The sequence below is a fragment of the Phalacrocorax aristotelis genome, chromosome 1 (assembly GCF_949628215.1).
Source record: "Phalacrocorax aristotelis chromosome 1, bGulAri2.1, whole genome shotgun sequence".
Lineage (NCBI taxonomy): Eukaryota > Metazoa > Chordata > Aves > Suliformes > Phalacrocoracidae > Phalacrocorax > Phalacrocorax aristotelis.
The window spans coordinates 125,033,984-125,049,441 of record NC_134276.1 but is presented as its reverse complement, the minus strand read 5'-3'; the positions used below and the strand labels follow the sequence as shown (position 1 = coordinate 125,049,441).

Genomic DNA, 15,458 nt, shown 5'->3' with positions numbered 1-15,458 from the left:
TAAACAGGGGTAACAGGAAGTTAGGCCATCAAGAAATATTTTTTTAAAAACAGGTTAAAAATAACCAAGCATTTCCAGAAGGAGTCACTCAATGACAACCACAGTGCAAAGGCAGATGTGTTGGATACTTTCAAGAGAAGTTAGCAAAAAAATCTTTCATGAAATGAAGTATTACTAAATTAAAATGTATTCAAATAAAACTAATACCTGCACTGTTCTCCTCTCTGACACTCTTGCATTAATTATCAGCATCAAAATTGCCACATGGTAATACTAGATTTTTTTTGGTTGGTTGTTTGGCTTGGTTTTTTGGGGGTCTCTGGGGTTTGGTGTTGTTTGGTTTTGGTTTTTTTTCTTTTGTAATGTGAGGAAATATAGACAGAAGTTTTCAAAGGAAAAAAAAAAGGAACTGTATATTCAATACTAGAAAATTGCTTAAATTAAACTGCATAATCAGAGGCCAAAGAATCACTTTTTGCCTCCATTTAAATTCTCAAAAGCATAATGAAACCAATAAAGATGCACAGCCTGAAACTTGGTATTTTTTTAATTTTATAAGGAGGCTGTTAATTAAAGACATGGGTACATGCTAAGAATGTAAACTATTGATCACATCTTACTTTTACACTGTGTTTTGTTATTGAATTACTCTTTCTGGACATGCTTAGTTACTTTCACCTGTTTTTTGAACGTAATTGCCATCCCCAGGTTTTGGGTTTGTTATTTCTGAGGTGTCCTATGAAACCAACTGCAATTCATGCAGAATGATGCTTTTCCTTAATTCTCAGAGTAGTGGCCCCAAAGTGAAATGACATTATGTTGTTCACATTCCTCTTCAGTGCCACAAATTTCTGACTTCACTGTTAACCACCTCATCTTTTCTGGAAGTTAATAAACAATTATCAAATTTCTTGACATACAGAAGCATAGTGGAACAAAGCTCAAACCCTCATAATTATGCTGATTCAACGATGAAAATTTAAGGAATCCTCCACCACTTAACTTCCATCGCTAAAATGAACAAAAAGGGCCCCACAACACACTTAAAGTTGTTTTTCAATTCTAACTTTCTTCAAGAAGCATATAAAGAAAAGGAACAGTCAGCAGGGTAAAGCAGCAAATACTGGGTCCCAGAAAGTTTCACATGACCCACTGTTAGTGAGGGGATGCAAAAGTCCTTTGGTCCTTTTGCAGAAAAAGGAATATTCAGGCTTAATTCAGAGAGGTCAAAAGGCAAGAAAGTCACGTGGCAAGCTCCACTGCCAAAAGAGAGAAATCCCACAGGCTGATGTCTTTCTACCAAAATCCGGGCAGGGGGGTGGAATCAATCTTGTTTTCCTGAACACACACACACGCATGCACGCACACACACATTGGTAACACGTATATTTAGCTCTCCAGATTAACCAATAAACCTTTGTCCCAAGGTCTGCTCCACACCCGGTAAAAAGATCACTGGGAGACTGAAACAGAAAGATGCCTATGTGAATAACTATCAGGGAGAAAATGTCACACATGCACATCCCAAACTTTTCTAAACAGAACTGCTGATAAGAAAAAGTAAAGCAAGCTGGTGTGCTGCTAAAGACCGCCTATTGCCTATCCAATGGATAACAGCTGGAACTTGCATTCGTTTTATTTCATAAAAATTTGAATATTGGCTATATTAATTAAACCTACTGAATACTCATCCATGCTGTCCTGTAGATGAATAAAAAAAAAGTCTAAGAACTAACTGTCTGCTGTGAATGGATAAAAATATAATTAAGTTTTAAATAATTCTTCGCAGTGCATACCTTCCTTTCCACTTGAGGATCTTAAGTATTACACACACACTTATGTCCCAGTTGTCCTTGAAGTAGTAAGACAAATATTTTGAGGCCAACACTTTCAAAATCTGAATCTTGTTTCAAGATTTTATGGGAGCATTGACCATCTGGAATTGATCTGGAGAAGAACTGGGGGATTCTGTGAAATCATCAGATCAAATTCATTATTGCTGAGGATATGTTGGGACAGGCATGTGAACAAAAAAGGTGCCAACAAGTTCCCACTCTTCAGCAAATATATCTCAAAAGCAAAGTCACTAATGATGGATGACTCATGCTGGTGCCTAATTTAGTCTGGGAGCAGGGCAAGAGGGAAGAGAGGAGCAAAATCCATGGCCTTGGGTTCGTTCAGTCTTTTCACTGAAAAGCACCTTCCAGTCTAAAAGATAGATATACACAAAGGCTGACTACCAGTTTCAATTTGAAAGTTTGGTGCAATTTTACCCTGAAGCTATGTGTAAAAGCTATGTTAAGACAACACAGGAAATCACCTGTAGATCACTATAACACTCAGAGTTTTAAATGTTTGATTAGTATTTTTAATGTGGTCTCATTTGCCACAGAGTAGGGAGTAACCAATTTATTTTATTTAAGATGAGGTTTATGAAGTCCAGGTTCATTAAAATTAGACTGAGATCATGCAAAATACCACGACAATCAATAAAAGACCAAACTTTGGAATAACTTTCATATCGCTTGAGAACTATAAACTCCGTATCATACCTTTCACAAAGAAAGGTCTTACTAAAAACTACATTAGTTCTGAACTGGGCTGATTAAGTTGCCAGACACATAACAATAATTTTGCACATATGGTCCTTACCAAGTGAATAACTCTAAAGAGAGCTTAAATTAGCTTAGAAAGACAAATTTAATATTCCATAGCCAAAAAAGTTTCTTCCCAGTATTTTTAAGTAGATCATTTTCCAATAAATTAAAACCACAGGCTGAGTGGAAATTGGTCTGCCTCCTTTGAATTCAACAACAGGAATTACATCACATGAAATTACAGCAAATCAGTCTATGAACATATCTGTAAAACTCTTCGTTTCTTTTTGTTTGTTTCAATACATTTAAGTATGTTTACAGAAAGGTGAACTCTTAACCAATTTAAAAATCTTATTTTCTTCAGCTATACCCTTTCCCAAGTGAATCCTATCCCCAGCCTATTATTTCACTTCATAGCTGTTGACAGGTTGGCTAAGAAATGGTTAATTTTGCAGGATTACGTCTTCCATATGCAACTACGATTCAGCATCCCACCCTAAGGGTACAGTCAACCAATAAAGACTTTGTTCTGATTATGTAATGCTTATATTTGATATCCCACTTGAGAGCTCTTTTGGATGTAAAGACAACTACAGCGTAGTGACTTTGCAAATAAGATGATGTAATGTTACTCTGGAAGTAACAAAATATCTGAGCATGCCCACTGTGAACCACACAATGCAAAAGCCCAAGCACATTTCAGTCTGAACCATTCAATCGCTGGAGAGCTGTGTGTCCCCTTCTGGTTTGTTTGCTCTGCTGGTCTTACAAAACAGAATGACAGTTTCCTTCAGAACTAGTCACACTAAAACAACGCACCTTCGTTTCAAGTCAACCAGTTCTCACAAAAAAGAATTAAAACCCTCTCCCAACTTGTATTTATGAATAAGGATGTGAAAAATATTTTCTAGATAACTTTAAGCAATGCATATGTGCAAAAGGCAGCAGTCAAAAGAACACATGCAGGATTTGTGAAATTCTTAAAAGTTGTTTGTCAAAATCCAACTTGTATCAATACACCTGTAGTTTAAGAGTAATGAAGGTGTTTAACTTGGGATTTGCATCCAAATGTTGCAAGCAAATGCTGTACATACCCAGTACACTCATTGTTCAAACTGGAAAGAGTAATAGCCTATGAATGTCACAAGAGACATACACACACGTTTTTAAAAGGACTGCCACCTCATAGGGCTTTATATTTAGCAGCTTTCTTATTTCAGGTTGATGAAGAAGTGTTTTTTAAAAGAAGGAAAAAACGCTTACCGAAAGTAAAACATTCAAATATTCACCAGAAGAATCACACAACAAAACAATAACATTCTATTATGAACTCAGTAAAATCACTCTCACTGAAGAGGTTACTATGAATAGTGAGAGAGAGAGCGTGTGCATGCAACATCAGGGTCAGAAGAATGAAGACAGAAACAAATCAAGCCTGAAGCTCTACTGGAAAACAAAGCGAACGATTTTCTTCATTGCAAAAGAGGTGACCATTTTCACTACCCGTAATTGACAGCAATAAATTGGCCCTATTTGAAATAAAAGATTCCTAAAATGCAGAAATGCAAGGCACAGCCATTTTCCTTTCTAAATTCAGATTAACGCCAAAGTGAAAAGTATGCATTTGAGACTCTGCATGGACTACTTCCTGATTCTGGACCTCTTCCCTTTCCCATTGACCTCCCTTAAGGAATAAAAGTGCAATCATAAGCCTCCCTGCATTCCAGTACAAATGCTAAAAATGCCTCTTAATCATTCCTTTCTAGTCACTTCATCGGACACTGGCATCTTCACACGGTCCTCCCTCCATATTCCAATAATCCACTCATGGATTTTCTTCTTTCAACATGACAAAGGCAAACTGGAAACTCATCCGACAAAAGTTAGCCTTTTTTTGCTTTTGCCTCCTGGATGCACTTAAAAATCAGAGATGAGCACAGAACAGCACAAGAGAAAAAGAGTAGAGACCTGTTAATATCTGGTGAAGTAGTTAAGGGGGGGGAGGGGGGGAGGGGGGGAAAAAACCAAACAAAAAACCAACCCAAACTTCACAGGGTGATTGGGTCTACCTGTTCCCCTGCAGTTCTGCAAAGAAATTATTATACTTGCAAAAGAATCAACAAATATGTTTTCCCATCTTCCTTTTGTATTACTTAAGATACTAATGTTATTCCCTGAAGCCTGTAGGAATTCACTACCGAAAATGGGCAGGTTTCCTGCTTTTGAGAGATACCTAAAATAGAGAAGATGCTTCCAAGAAAGCATTTTGCACAACACTGAAGCAAAATAAATGAGTCAAAGTTTGGGTAAACAACCCAAATTCTGTGACAGGAATACACACTGGTACGCCATATAAAGCTAAGGTATCACAAACAGCTCTCATTCACTTCTTCCAAAGATTAACCAGCTGGAAGAAATCAGCATCCTTTGGAACCATTGTCTATAAAAGCTCAGAAGTATCCACAACTCCTTCGTATACATTTGCATACGCAAACTTTTCAGAGCAATTCCCAGAAGGTCTGGAGGCATTTCAGAGTTCACTCCTGCTCAGACCCTGCTCTCCCCAAGCCAGGCCACCAATAAGGGTTTCCACGAGCCTCTGAGGTATGGGCATTTCTGCTCCAGGGATACCTATCCCCATCAGAACTGCTCCAAGAACTCTAACCACCCACCACACTGACCACTAAGCAAACTATACATAGCAACATCTTTCAGGCATGACCTGCATTGATTTACATGTACACAGATAGCTACAAGTTAAGGCTCCACTTACATTCCCAAGCTCCAAGGTCAAAGGCATTTTAGAACTCTCAAAGTGTTTATTCTTGTCTAGCTCTGTATAACCTTATGTCACTCTGGACACACCTTAGGCTACTAGCAAAATAACGCCTATTTTGGTAGAGTTGGATCTATGTATGCTCCTCTTTACTCAGCAGCAATATCAAGGAGGACTGATTTGTTTTATGTGAGAATTGCCTTTCCTCATCTACCTTGGGGATTCTGAAATAAAAACAAATTTAAAAAAATATAGGGTAAACCAGAAATGCATCAAAGAAGAAATAAAATTCATGTGTCCCAAAACACAGACATCTTAAGAGTAGGAAAAGTCAGTTTTAATTAAAATCTAAGAGGAAACACACACACCTGGATCTTGCTTACCGAACACAACATACCTTAGGAATTCAGAAAATAACTTATTCTTTTCTAACTTCTAGTTCTAGACCTCTGTTTATCATACATGGAATCCAAACACTTCTTTATGTATCACTTTAAAAGTTAAAGTAAATCATAAGTGTTGTCATTTTCCACTAAAAGGCTGCAAGCACTATCATAAGTACCATATCACAATAACTGGAATTGCTTTTCTCCCACTGCCCTTGCTACTGGCTAGACTTATGCACAAATATTTACTTATACACACACACTTATGTATTTACTGGGGGGGAAGGCAACACAATGGGAGGACAACACAAAGGTTAACAAATTTACCATATTTGAATCGTTCTTCTGCAGAGTCACCTAGGAGTACTAAGGTCTGTGGTATTTTGTTGTACTATCCTTGCTAGGAAAACAGAGTTATATTAAAAAGATATGCAAGAGAACAACTTGACATTATATGTCCATTTAAGAAATCAGCTTGTTTAATTTTTATCTTGAGTAATAACAGTCTGTTTATAAGATAAATTATTAAAAATTATCAATTGTACCACAAGATTTCGTAGCATAAGAAGCCACTTCAAATTTCTCTTATGTGAAATTGCACCACTACAAGAAAGAATCCAATGCATCTCTACATTTAATCAATGCTACACAGTTCATCATGATCGCACAGTTAATGTACACACAACTTTTTATGGACTGCAACTATCTTTCATCTAATTAAGATTAATCTTCATATTATGAGCTTCTGAGTTCACTGGCCAGAGCAAACAGAAGCCAGAAATGATGCTCTGTCAGAACGCTTTCAAGTAAGTTACCAAGGGCTAACAATGTTAAAAGGAACAGAAACTTCATCCTTACAACTAAAAATAGGTAACTGAGCAAAACAGGTTAAAAATAAAGTATTCAACGTCTAAAAGAACCCCACAAAATAAAGCAGACCTTACAGCACTGGGGAAGGTTGAAGGGAAGACTGTTCAAAGAGTGTTGGATTTTAGGGACTAAAAAGGTAATTTTGTCTTTCCTTTAGGTGCTGGAAGAGAATTTCCTTAAATCACTTCTTTGTGCTTGAGTACAATTTTCAAGCATGAAGCAATCTGTAGGTTATTCATGCATGTAGTTCATCTCCTGAAAGACTTTCTTAGTAATAGTCCATCCTGTTGACATAACATCCAGAGACATGAGATCAATAAAAGTGTTCCCAGATAATGACACAACTTTACTTTGCTGAGTTTAAGGTAACAGATTTTAATGCTGACATGTCTCATGCAGGCTGCCATAAAAAAAAGCCAAATTAATACCCTTTTGTATTTATTCCCCTTCCTCACTCGAGGGTTTTGTGAAATTTTTGTTGCAGACTCTGGAGCTACAGTGTGTCTGAGTCTGCTAAATACATTTCCCCAGGCCCAAGAGACTCCTTGAACAGTACCTGCTGCGGGCAATACTAACACAAAGAACTACATGGGACTACACACTAGGAGATCAAGAAGTTTTGTAAATACTTTAACAGACTAGAGAATTGAACCACACAACTCAGTCACATTTCTGAACTATGAATTTATCAGATAGCTCAGCAATTCTGAATCTCAAAGGGATCGAAGTTTTACAAGTTACATTACATCCCTAGGAATCCACAATCTAAAACAGCCTGTATGGGATACATTTGCCTCTGCATTATTTCAATACTGATTCCTTGAACAGGTTTTGTAATTACCAATAAGTTAAAGTACTGTGCGTTAAACAGGGACTAGCGTATGGCTACTGAAATAGCATAGAATAAGGAAAGCCTTTTAAAATGTGTTTTTTTAGCAGGAATCCAAAGGGGGGTAAAAAAAAATTATCGAGGCAGAAAAAATGTATCATATTATGTAGGTTTCATAACATAAATGCTAGTATCTAGAGATCTGGGCCTGTGTGCCCAAGGGCATCTTTGTTTTGCTTGGCTATTGCAGGCACCCCAACAAAAAGTATTTTCCCTCCTTGCAAAGTTTGCCTTCCTTAGCATCCACAGTCATTTCTTTACAACCTTACCACCTTTCAGATAAGCTAACAGCTGCATTTTCACTGGGTTAATCTGTAAGAGGCAAGAGAGAAGCCTACTCAAGAGAGTTCTGACAATAGAATGGAAGAGTCACAATAAATTTTGATTCTGGATTCTCTCAACCACTAAGAAAGAAAAATAAGTATGACAACTTTGTATTCCTACATGTATAATATCAATGGATCCAACAAGGCTTCTTACAGTTCCTAAGCTGCATTCAAGTCTGCATTCCCCTGTGCTTTGAGAACAAGCTTGTGTTCTCAAAGCAGACCATGACCTCAGGTGATGCCTGTAAAACGTGCAACCTGTAAGAAATGCACTGAATACCAAGCCCCTTCTATCTGTGTGCTGGGCTTTGCACTCACAGAATCACAGAATGGTAGGGGTTGGAAGGGACCTCTGGAGATCATGTTATACAACCCCCCTGCTTGAGCGGGGGCACAGGAACACGTGCAGGCAGGTTTTGAATATTTCCAAGGAAGGAGACTCCACAACCTCCCTGGGCAGCCTGTTCTACTGATCTACCACCTTCACAGTTAAGTTTTTTCTCATGTTTAGCAGGACCTTCCTGTGCTCCAACTTGTGCCCATTGCCCCTTGTCCTGTCGTTGGGCACCACTGAAAAGAGTCTAGCCCCATCCTCTTGACATCCACCCTTCAGGTATTTATAAGCATTGATAGGATCCCCCTCAGTCTTGTCTTCTCTTCTCCAGGCTAAACAAACCCAGGTCTCCCAGCCTTCCCTCATAAGAAAGGTGCTCCAGTCCCCTGACCATCTTGGTAGCTCTCCGCTGGACTTGCTCAAGCAGTTCCCTGTCCTTAAAGCAGGGCCCCCAAAACTGGACACAGTACTCCAAATGTGGTCTCACTAGGGCAGAGTAGAGGGGGAGGATAACCTCCCTCGACCTGCTGGCCACACTCCTTTTAATGCATCCCCAGGATACTATTGGCCTTCTAGGCCACAAGGGCCCAGTGCTGGCTCACGATCAAGCTGCTGTCCACCGGCACTCCCAGGTCCTTCTCAACAGAGCCGCTTTCCAGCAGGTCAACCCCCAACCTGTCCTGGTGCATGGGGTTGTTCCTCCCTAGGTGCAGGACCTTGGACTTGCTCTTGTTGAACTTCAGCTCTCCAGCCTGTCTAGGTCTTGTTGGATGGCATAACAGCCTTCTGGCAGTCCAAGGCGTTGGTGGAAGAGCATCACCCAGCAATAAGCAAAGAAACAATAGACATCAAGGGAGAAGCAGAAGGGTAGAGACAGTCACTGTCATGGAGGGACTGAAGGAACTTGCAGCAACTTGATCTACTTCTTCACCTCATCTCCATCAAAGCTTTGAAAGGAGCATCCTCCACTGACACCATGTTCAATTCACCTCTGTGCAAAAAGTTGAGTCAACTTCACTCAAACCTGTACATTTATTATTCAGACAAGAATTAAACTACTCAGAAAAACGATTGATCACTTTGAACAAAATGATTGGATTCACAGCTTATGTTAACACATACAAAAGATCTGACACAGCAATTAATGTAGTCAGATTTGAAGCTCAAAATGTTTCAGTCACACCATTTCCCTGAAGTTCTACAAGAAGAATCTTGCTTTGACTGAATTTCAAAAGGAGATGGATGAAGAAAAGTAGTCAACTAATTACATAGTGTCACATATTTTTTCTGAAGTCTAATGACAAAAGACAGACATTTAAAATAGTTCTACTTCCAAGTGTGTTCACAGATGTGGAACATGGTACCTTCCAAGGTACCTCACAGAAACTGTCTTCATATAACTGCAACTCACTTGAACTATTTAATACCAAAATGGTTGTCATGCTTCCAGAAATAGCCCAACTAGACAGGCATACTTGCAGGGGCAGGAGCAAGTAATAAAAACTCCAGTGCAGAACACAACAAACAAAGTAAATCTCCAAGCCCAAACTGCTTCTTAAAATACAATATTGTGCAGAGTTTTCATAGACTAAAGAACGTTATCTCATTTCATTACGGAGAAAAGATAACTTGGCTATATATGGTTCAAACAGACTAGGGGACAGCATACAAATTAAATTCTAATCATCTTTGTTCATGGCAAGCTCTACCAAGCAAAAAAATGTCTTCATAAAAAAATTATCTTGGTACCATGTATAAGAGGAAACCATCTCACAAGCAGATATGGAGCACTTGCCAGTTCTCCTTAGGAGAGAAGTCATTAGTAGTTAAGAGATGCAGTCATCAACTTCTCAAGGCGGCGCCCAACAAAAAGGGATCTAATTACTCCTAATAATTGGCTAGGAATTTTATTTGTATCTGCCAAAAAAAGGAGAATAATGGCATTTGCAAACAATAGGAGAGTTTGGGAAAATATTTCTTCCTGCTGCCAAAAAAATTAAAAGCACACAGTAATGAAGATATGAATCTCTTTCCGTCCGTAGTCCATAGTAAAAGACACATGAATCTAAAGAATGTTATCTTTAGAACTTTCCCCTGCTTCTCCCCCTTGCCTTCCACATGTAATTTATCAGTTGTCAGTACATTTCGGACTGTCACTTATCCATAATAGCCTCCATATTTCTCTTTGTAATATTCAGAAATTAATCTGTACATTAGGGGATAAAACACTACAGCACTCTTTACTGATGAAATCTATGAGAGCATCAATCACAATAGTAGAAGTAATAAAGACAATTTGGATAAAAAAGACTTTGAATGATGCTATCAACCCAGAAATAATTAAAAGGAAATCATTAAAGAGTGAGCCTTCTTCCACTGAGTTAACATCAAAACTCCCCCAGACCTCAGAGACAAGGCTGCACATACATTGGAGAAAAATCCTTGAAGTCACATGGGTTATTAAAACACTAAACATCAGATACCATTTATGCAAGTCATTAAAATTCAACTTGTCCATCTTGCTTGTGTATCAGTTCTCCGGTATCACTTGCAAAGCTTATGCACACCACCTCTAAAGAGGCAAACGGTTTTAAGTATTGTGAAACTATAATAAAAGCCTTGACATTATTTGTACTTCTGGAGATGTCTATTTTTGGAATACAAAAGTAACCTAAAGATTTAGACCCCACAGAGAATTTCGAAAGCCCAAGCTTCAACAATATCTATGTGAAGCAAATGTGACCAAGAGCATGATTCAGTCAAGCATCTCAATCTATCATTAAAATCAGACTTACGCTGAAGTCCTTTCCTTTTTCAACAAAAATACACAGGACCATGTTTTAAGTGCTTTGTTGAACCGAGGCCCAAGTTCTAATTTCCTTTATTTATCTTAGATACAAAATGGCTAAAGAAAGGGGTCAAATGCTGCAATAGATAGGTTATGGGTTTAAGGACACTGGAACTGCTGCTATGAATTGCCATGGGAAGAAAAAGGAAAGAGAAGTAGTTCAACAATGGAAGTCATGGGAGGAATCCAGATAGTTTAAGATAAAGTCTAAACAACAGCCTCAAAGTCTTTTAGCTTTTTTTGTCCTATATTTTCCCTGCCTGCTATAATCTCCCATCTTTCCACCTTCTATTTTTTTCAAGTAAAATCCTGAGATAATGTGGGCACAAATGATTATATGAAACAATAAGCAGAGAGGCTAGGTGAAAGCCACTGCTAGCAGGCTGCAGGGCGCAGCCTTGCACTGTCAGAGGATGTACCAAGTGGTCTAATAAGCTTTTCATTTGGTCTCTAATTTCTACAAATCTACAGCTTCTTTTGCTGTCACAATACTCGCAATGCACCAACTCTGAACAACTATGCCTAGTAACTAAGGAAACCAAATTCATTTTCAGGGAGCAATGGAGAATGAAACAGGCATATCTGCCTGCCTAAATGTTTTGTTTTTTAATCCTCTCCCTTCAGTGAAGTTCACGAGCGCTAGGATTCCACCTACAGATACTGGAAAATGTTGTATTTAAAAAAAAAAAAAAAAAAAAAAGGCAGTAAAGGAAGGCTGCTCAGCAAGTCTATTCATTGCCTCAGATATAAACAAGCTTTTCATGTTATAGTAATCCAAAACTTGCAATTTTTCATTATATATTTCCTTAACAGACTTGGAATAAAACTGTATTCTGTCCTTCAAGTTGTGACAATACAAGAGAAGGAAGTCAGGTCATTACGCACTCAGCTGACGCTCTTTGATAAAGCTATTTTGCAATAGGTCACAGATATGCACTTTTGTATCGCAGAGGAGAATTAATTAAAAAACTAGAAGTTCATACTTTGGCCATCCCCAGATGTAAACACAGGCTTATAAACAGGAGGATTTGCATTCCCTATTCCCTGCTCTAGCCTGCCCCCAGACTGCCAATAAATTTATCCCCAGCAGTCTCTCAGCTGTGTTCCTAGCAACTCCAGAACAGAACTGGACTGTAAGGATGGACTTTTGATTACCAGCTTTTGAGAAGTCCTCTTCAAAGCTGTGTTTGGTCTACAACAACTGTTTCATGTGGGAAGACAAAAATGCAAGCAATTTTCACATATAGACTAGAGAGATAGGGGGCGTGTAGGTGAAGGGGAAGAGGCAGAAAAACGCAATTGCAAGGGGAAGGAAAGAAAAAAAGTAATAACCAAGTAAAACACAGAAACAGTAGTGTTCACTCTCAGCATTTCTACGCTTGCACACGCACACACACACGTGAAAAAGAATGCATGCACATTTAAGTCCCAGCTACCTTTCACAGATCTACTTACCTGACTCCCCTTGCAAATCTTAACTGGATACAGCATCTTCCACAGCCTGTTCTAAGACAGTACCTTGCACCTGCAGTTGTCTTGTCTTTTTAAACCAAGCCCCAGCAGAAAGGGTGAGCTTGTAGCTGAAGGTGAAGTCAGCTTCATGTTCCTCGTACGAACATCACCTGGATGGGCTTTTACATAATTCAAATGATCCACACTGGCGCAATACTTTTGAGAAAAACTACACAAAATGTTAGTTCCCAAAAACATTAGTCAAGCAACTGAACAGTCCAATTTTAGCTAAAGGACATATTTTTTTCTTTGGTTTTGGTTATTAAATCTGACTAGAATAGGAAATAAAAAATTATCCTGGTCTGTCCATTAGTGTATTCAAATAAGACATTTCATTATCTCTGAAACCATTTTGGAAGGATCAATATACAGGTATTGCACTATTAAACAGATTTGGAAGTTTTCTGATCAAGCATCCAAATCTGAACTTCACAGAAACTTACAAGGAGGACGCAGCAGGATCATCCATGCAAACAAGTAGCATGGTTCTGAGTAAATCTTCACCAAGTCACAGTTCTAAGGGCTGGCTGAAATTTTCCAACTAAAAATCTTTTTCAGGCTACCCTCAGGGTAAATATGTGCAAGAGATATGTGCCTTTTTAAAGAAATGCAAACATTTTAATCACCATTTGTCTTTATAGCTAGAGACAATACCCTCAAGTAAGTAAATTACCTTATGCTAGCATTATGTTCAGGTATGATAAAATACACAAAACGCAGGCAATAGGACAGCTTACACTGTACTCAAGTTTATCTGAAGACTAAGATTCAAATGTTGCAAACAAATGAATTGTGGACTCACCTACTTTAACAGAGCTGCACAAATTAGCGTAGAACACCTTTCAATGGTCTGATTTACCCATCAACACAAAAGGAGTTTATTTCATTAACTCCTACTAACCCTTAGGGGCATTTCAGTGAGTTTTGTGCCTATTTCAAGTATTTCTTCCTTGTGTTCTTGATGTTTATCCAGGGTCTATACTGAAGGACAGGGAATACAAGAGATACATTTTAAACTCTTCAATCTAAATCCTACTTTTTGGCTTCCTGCCTCTTTCCTAAATATTAAAACAAACGACTCATTTCTTTAAGACCTTCTTACTAAAAATAGTTGGTTGGACTGCTTAATTGTGTTAGCTGAAACACAAACATATGAAAAGGAAAGGGTTTTGCAGGAAAAACATTGAAGAGAAAGAAAAAAATTCAGATTTCATCTGGCCTTCCCATCATCACTTAGAGAATTGTTTTGTAGTTACATCATCAGGAAATAAAATACTATCCTCTGAGGACCCCGACTCTTTACAGAAAAAAAAAAAAAGAAAAAAGGCAGGCTTGAGGTTCATATCACCCTCTGAGGAGTTCAGCTAAATTCACATTGTTTGTCATATTTAAAAAAAAAAAAAGGAAGTAAGAAAAAAGAAAAAGCCCCCTTAAGAACAACTAATTAAAGAAGATGACCTTAAATTTAATTTTTCCCTTCCCAAATTCTAGGCTACAAGACTAAGTGGAAAACTTTATAACTAATCAGCTAACAACCTCTAACGACTTTATTATCAAGAATAGAAAGGAACTGCCCTAACCCAAGCCTTCCGCACATTCTTCTTGGCCATGAACTAGTAGACAAATGAAATATTTCACACAGTCCTGAGCGTCAGCTGGAGCCAGAACACATTAATAAGCTTTCTAAGTTCTGGCTATCACTAAAGTACACCAGTCAGACACGACGAGTCTGCACAACACAGAGTGCCTTATATGGCAAGGCAATGACGTAATGCTCCATAGGCTTGGGGCATGCAAAGAGCCTATCTCTCATTGTTTAGTGGGACTGCTGGAATGCTCACATCTCTGATGCTACAGCTGAACGCCTCACACCATGGAGCAATAGCTGACCCAGGATTTCTATAGTGCAGGAGCGCAAGGTAAGAGAGAGGGTGGGAAACAAACAACTTCTGGCAAGCACTGGCACTTCTTGCTTTTTCCTATTGAGATTACTTTTTTTTTAAAGAAAAAAGTCGCTTCCAAGAAAAGGGGTGAGGACTGAAAAAAACAGTGAAATACCCCAAAACAGCACCAGGAGATCTAGAAGATGTCTGGTTACTCGGAAGCAGGATGAGTATTTCAAGCATTAAAAACTGTATTTTAAACAGTTCCTACAGATGAGGAATTAATTTAATGGTAAAGTAGGAGGTAGTTATGAATTACACACACTTTCCAAATGGTCGGATAAAATCAAGACTGCATTTAAAGCCATGGAAAGGGTCCAACTGTATTGTAATATATTAGATAGGGCTACTGCCTCTCTTTATGCTGCATTTATATGCATATGCTACATATTAGTAGACATGTATGCACATATGTCTCTAAGCATTTACTGTACTTTTGAACAACTTCTACTGTAGTTTACAGACAGATGTATAAACTGCCACAAACATTACTTTGCAATAAGATTATGCTATGTCTGAAAGAAACAATTTTAACTAGTTTAATTACTAACAAACTTTTCAACTCCTACACACTGCTTCCCTCTTCTGTGCCTTGTGTGCAAGTGTCAAATCACAAGGGGACAGAACCGTCAGATTTTGATTAAAAAAAAACAAACAAAAAACCAAAAAACCTTTAAATCCTGGTCATCAAGCAAATGATGAGGCTTTCAAAATCAGAAAACCCAGTGGTCTCTTCGAGGCTTATTTTGCAAGATGCTGAAGAGTACTGCAGTTATTAACTCCAAAAAACCAGAAAATGGAAAGCAGTTCTAACAAGGCACTAAGCACCTTGAAAGATTAGACCTTAGTGTGTTTATAATTCACATCTGCATAGTATACAAAACTACACTGACCTCTCCCTTGATTAAATCAAACCTTGTCAAATGCTTGTTTATAGGAACAACTACAATTAAGTCAATTGTACTGTCCTACTTACA

At 38.2% G+C, this 15,458-nt stretch overlaps 2 protein-coding genes across 8 annotated transcripts in view; one reads left to right on the top strand and one right to left on the bottom strand.

Annotated features, from left to right (window-relative positions):
- Positions 1 to 15,458, bottom strand: part of CMSS1 (cms1 ribosomal small subunit homolog) — a 255,582-nt gene that overhangs the window by 202,045 nt on the left and 38,079 nt on the right. The window lies entirely within an intron of this gene.
- FILIP1L (filamin A interacting protein 1 like) overlaps positions 1 to 15,458 on the top strand; it is a 217,751-nt gene that overhangs the window by 166,070 nt on the left and 36,223 nt on the right. The window contains exon 1 of one of the 5 annotated variants that reach the window (XM_075105305.1): positions 14,055 to 14,457. The exons of 3 other annotated variants lie outside the window; for them this stretch is intronic. The gene's annotated coding sequence lies outside the window, so the exon portion shown is untranslated. Of the gene's footprint in view, positions 1 to 14,054; positions 14,458 to 15,458 lie in introns of those variants that run through there. One more of the 5 variants, XM_075105314.1, reaches the window with a different exon arrangement.